A 5394-nucleotide genomic window follows, 5' to 3' on the forward strand; every position below is an offset into this window, starting at 1 on the left:
ACGATGAGACCTCATCTCTACCAACAAAAAAAAAAAAAAAAAAAAAAAGAAAAAAGAAAAATTATGGCGGGTGTGGCAGCATTTGCCTATAGTCCCAGCTACTCAGAAGGCTGAGGCAGAGAGGATCACTTAAGCCCTGGATTTGGAGCTTGCTGTGAGCTACAATCAGGCCAAGGCGGCCTGGGAGAGGACAGAGTGAAAGAAATCCTGTCTCAAAAAAAAAAAAAAAAAAAAAAAAAAAGAAAGAAAGAAAAGAAAAGAAAAGAAAGAAAACAAGACCGATAACACAACACAACTTAGAAGACTTGGTGTTACCGAAAGCTCGGCCACCTGCCCACGAGGCCGAATAACGAGGACAAGCTGTTTGAGGAGGAAGGAAAGAGAGAGTCTATTTTGCCGGTAAAGGAGAAAATAGGGTAGACCTTCCCATCTCAAGCCTCCGAATTTCCCCGAACACAGGGCTAGGCAGAAATACAGAGCTTTTAATGAGGGGGGGAGGGGTTCTCAGCTTTAGCGATGATTGTGGTTAATTATTTCAATCGTCCAGGCTCTGCCAAAAACAAAGCCTGTGAACTCTGCCGGCCGCCCACCTGGGGGGGGGCGGGGCAGGGGACCACTTGGGAGTTTTAAGAAAAGATTTAACCTGCCTTGGGGACATAGGCCAGACTACAAGCTCCCAAAAGTGGTGGTGGTGGTGGTGGTGGTGGTGATGGGGAGCGTAAAACGACAGAACGTCTTTCTGTCCTTTATTGGTTTCTCCTTTTTCCCCCCTAGGTGCCAAAAGACCTGAGACTGATGCCGAAAAGAAATAGGTACAGGCGCCCACGTGCACACACAAAGATATACGATCGAATACATCGTGTTGACAGTGGGGGAAACTGGAAGATGATGGGGAAGTATCACGAGCAACTTTGTATTTCTTCCAGGACAGGAAAATGGACACGAAGAGAAAAATTCATCGTTCTCGGCGTAGGATAAAAAGCCACATCTTGTTATATAATATAATTCATTCTGTGATTTAAGTTTTTATACGACATGATATTCGATAAGCCTAAAAAACAAGATAAAAGAGAAACAAACAAAAGGGAAAAAATAAAAATAAAAAAGACGACGGGCAGAGGCCTACGGTCCCGGGAGGAGGCAGAGAGCGGGAGGAGGGGCGCCTCCCGCAGACAACAGGGCGGGTGGGCGGAGACCCGCTAGAGGCTAGGGCTGCCCCGGGCGGGCCCAGAGCTGCGGGCCCGGGAAGAAGAGGGTGGGACCGTCCGGACCGTGCTCTCCTCCCCGCCCTCCACACCTCCCGGGAGTCAGCTCTTAAACTCCCAACGTCACCTGACTTTCCAGATCCCGAGGTCTGATCAAAGTGGCCGCAAGGTGACACCCAGCAACCGCTGCCGGTGTCATCCTGAAAAGAACGGACCCTATGACTGACGGGGGTGGGGCGGGGTGGGGGTGGGGCGCACAGTGGGTGGCCCGGCCAGCTCCCCTTCCGCCTCGGAGCGGATCGGATCATCTGGAACTTTATCCAGAGAGGAGAGAGTGCCCCTGGGTGTGTGCTAGAAGCCGGAGGGTTGGGGCAGGGACCTACCCAAGAGAGAAGTAGAGTACAGGGAGTTTCAGAGTTGACCCACTCACGATCTCGCCCTGGTCAATACAAGAGTGGCAATATCTGTCACCGTGGAATGAACACTTGGTACCGAAGACCTTTGTCTATGCTGGCCCCCCTATGCCTAGGGGGGGCATGTGGCCAGAATCTGACATCCTAAACGTCTTCGTAGAAAGAATTTGGGGGCGGGGGTGGGGGAGAGAGACAGAAATAGAAAAGAAAGGGGGAAAGAAATGGCTGCCACAAAACTATCAGAACAGATAAGCGACCGATAGGGCCTATCTGGTTAAGTTCTTTCCCTACCCAGAGAACGGTGGACACAGAGAGTCAGGGATAGAATTTCACGCTCGGCACTGTCTCTCGTGGCAGCGGGAAGGTGGAGGGTGGCTGAGGGTTCTATGCTCCTTTATCACACACCGTCAGGTAGGTCAGGTAAAATTGAGGACAGATTTCCAGTGTTTCGAGAAAGGAAGAGCACTCGTGCAGGCCATCTATCTGTACGTGGGAGAGTGTCCCCGAAAAGTGGCTTTCAGTGCCGGGATGTGCCTAGGCCAAGAAGGTTACACGATCCTGAGTGAGAATGGTCCGTCCCATAGAGTCAGTCGGTAGGAGGCCACCGGTCGAGACGGAACTGCCCCCCCTCCCACCCGCCCCCGCCCCACAGAGCAGACAGACTCAGAATGGAGTCACTCGGTGCCAGTGCCCTGCCCGGGTGCCCCATCATTCAACCGAACTGGGAAACAGGTGGGCTTTCCGACCCTCGGGAGGGAGCTTCACGGCGGGCGGACAGATCAGAAGGGGCCCGGCTCCCTTGAGCGGGCAGGCTGGGGACGGTCGGTGGGGTCTCTTGACAGGAGGCACCACGGAACCCTTGAGGCAATGTCGGGGGGCACCTATGTTGCGGTCCAAAGCTAGCGTCTGAGAAGTCGTCCCGAAAGCATGATGGCGTCAACAAGTCCCCTCCGTTCAAGAAACGAGATTCATTTCTAGAGGAGGGCCACCCACGCGGGAGAACCGTAGGCTTCCTGTGGACATTCTCTTCAAAAGGCAATTCACTCAGCGGAGTGAAAATCGGAAAAATCGCTGTCCTCTGACGCAGCTGCAGAGAAAAGATGGCACCAAAATCAATGAAACACACACATACACACACAAACACACCTCCTCCCATCTGAACGAGCACTCCGGACGGTCACATAGGGAGAGCGACGGGCTCTCTTCCCACCCTGTGGTTCTCTACCTTTCGTTGCGGTTTTTTCCCTCAGTGGATAGAGGAGGAGACACAGGGGGCTCAGCCGGCATGCGAGTGGGTTTATCATCCTCTGTGAGTATCAACACGCGACACCACCTAAGTGAAGGAACACACCGGTGTTTCATGTCATGTGGCTCAATGCCTGGCAGATACGAGCCTTTGCAGGCCTCCTCGTGATCGACAGGACGTCGCCTTGGACACGGACACATCTTGTCCCTCCCTCCCGAGGCGATAGGCGGTTCCGTACCTCCTCGGGGCCAGGGCACAGTCTGCCTAGGCACCTACAACACGTGTGGCAACAGCCTCGATGGCTCTGCCATGAGAACGAACTCCCGTGGCACGGGGGTGGGGCGAGGGGGGGGGGGTCGGGTGCTGAAGAATTCAGCTGAGTGAAGGAATGCCACGGGATTCAGAGTGCCATCGGTGGGCTGAGAGGCGAGCAGGGCGGGCTTTGAAAGGGTAACATTCTCCCTGCCTTCCGTCTGTCTGTGAATACAGAACGTACACGCCAGGCGGGGTGGCTCACGCCTGTAATCCTAGCACTCTGGGAGGTAGAGGCGGGTGGATCGCTCAAGGTCGGGAGTTCGAGACCAGCCTGAGCAAGAGCGAGACCCCCATCTCTACTAAAAATAGAAAGAAACTATATATCTAAAAATATATACAGAAACAGTATCTAAAAATATATACAGAAAAATATTAGCCGGGCACGGTGGCGCATGCCTGTAGTCCCAGGTACTCGGGAGGCTGGGGCAGTAGGATCGCTTGAGCCCAGGAGTTTGAGGTTGCTGTGAGCTAGGCTGACGCCACGGCACTCTAGTCTGGGCAACAGAGTGAGACTCTGTTTAAAAAAAAAAAAAAAAAAAATATATATATATATATATATATATATATACACACACACACACACACACACACACGTATATCCAATTAGCTGGGCATGCTGGCACATGCCTGTAATCCCAGCTACTCGGGAGGCTGAGGCAGTCTGATCGCTTGAGCCCAGGAGTTTGAGATTGCTGTGAGCTAGGCTGACGCCATGGCACTCTAGCCAGGGCAACAGAACGAGAGACTCTGTCAGAAAGAAAAGAAGAGCGAGAGCGAGAGAGCGAGAGAAAGAAAGAAAGGAAGGGAGAGAAAGGAAAGAGAAGGAAGGGGGGGAGAGAGAGAGAGAGAGAGAGAGAGAGAGAGGAGAAAACTATTAAAAAATTCGGGACCAGATCCATCGGTCGGTACTCAGAAGCGTGACGATCGGGTGTTCCCGAGCACGTGTGAGATGTGTCTTCTCCCTGACGCCGCGTTTCCTCCACACACACATCACCCATCTGCCGTGGAAAAAAAGCAACAAAAAGAGAGAAAGAGATTAAGAAGGGAAAATGGAAACAGGGCAAAAGAGGAAGAAAGAAAGAAATTTCGAAAAAAAGAGACCAAAGTCACAGCGAGAAGGAAGAATACTGAGCCCAGAGCGACACCTAGTGACCACACCGTCACAAGCACCTAGGGCCCCAATTCGCCAGAGACATCTGGTGGACCCCAGAGCAACATGTGGTCGACCCGGGGCCATGGCGTCTGCAGCCGATTCCCAGGCGGGCACACGAGCCCGGGGAAACTCATTCTCAGCGCGGGGAGGAGGGGAGGGGAAATAATAGCAAAGTCACACCAGATCCCTTTCTAGTTCATAAACGTGTTGATTGCGTGTTCACGCGCACGTGTGAGAAGGGCCTCCTGGTGTGTCGGCACGTCACCCGCGTGACGTGAAACCATGAATCCGGGGGGGGGGGGGGAGCGGAAAGGCGCGCAGGAAAAGGCAAAGAGAGAATAGATAAAATGAAAGGACCAAAAAGAAAGTCACACAGCAGGGTAGGGGAGTGAGAGCAAGTCGAGAGACTGCAGACAGAAACTCCGAGAGGAGAGGAATGCTCCGGAGCGCCCCTCGCCCCGCGCGAGAAGAATACCGATCGCAGGGTGACCCCTAGGGGCAGCGAGGCCAGAGAGACCAAATCCGTCCCGAAGCCTCCCTGTCAGGATGACAACCACAGACCAGACATCTGGTCAACCACCCAAGGACCAGACATCTGGTCAACCAGCGAACCCATGCGGAGGCCGCATGCAGCAGCGACATCTGCTCGACCACTCAGGGTGCTCCCTGCCGGGAGGGTGTGTCTCTATGTGTGTGTGTCCGGGGGGGGGGGGGAGATTGCGATGAAAGTCACGCCAGGTCCCGGGATAGTTCGTGAGCGTGATAATTGCGTGTGTGTGGAGAAAAAACGGGGCGGGGCGATAGGGAGTAAAGAAAGGAGGAGCGGGCGAGCGGAGGGGTGGGGAAGGAGAGGGAGTCGAGAAGCCCGCAACCGCAGCGCCTCCTGGCGGTGATGCCCCTCCATAGCATCGATGGGGCCAGCCCCGCAGAGACTAAGTGCGACGGGACATCTGGTCAACCCCAAGGACCATGGGATCCCGGCACGAAACCGGCGGAGGACGAGGACGAGGAGGACGAGGAGGAGGAGGAGGAGGAGGAGGAGGAGGAGGAGGAGGGCTAGGC

The 5394-nt window shown here is 54.2% G+C and overlaps 1 pseudogene; it reads left to right on the forward strand.

Moving 5' to 3' along the window:
- Nucleotides 1–4515: 4515 nt before the first annotated feature.
- LOC138379881 (small nucleolar RNA U13) lies at nucleotides 4516–4607 on the forward strand (annotated as a pseudogene).
- Nucleotides 4608–5394: the final 787 nt, after the last annotated feature.

The sequence above is a fragment of the Eulemur rufifrons genome, unplaced genomic scaffold (assembly GCF_041146395.1).
Source record: "Eulemur rufifrons isolate Redbay unplaced genomic scaffold, OSU_ERuf_1 scaffold_209, whole genome shotgun sequence".
Lineage (NCBI taxonomy): Eukaryota > Metazoa > Chordata > Mammalia > Primates > Lemuridae > Eulemur > Eulemur rufifrons.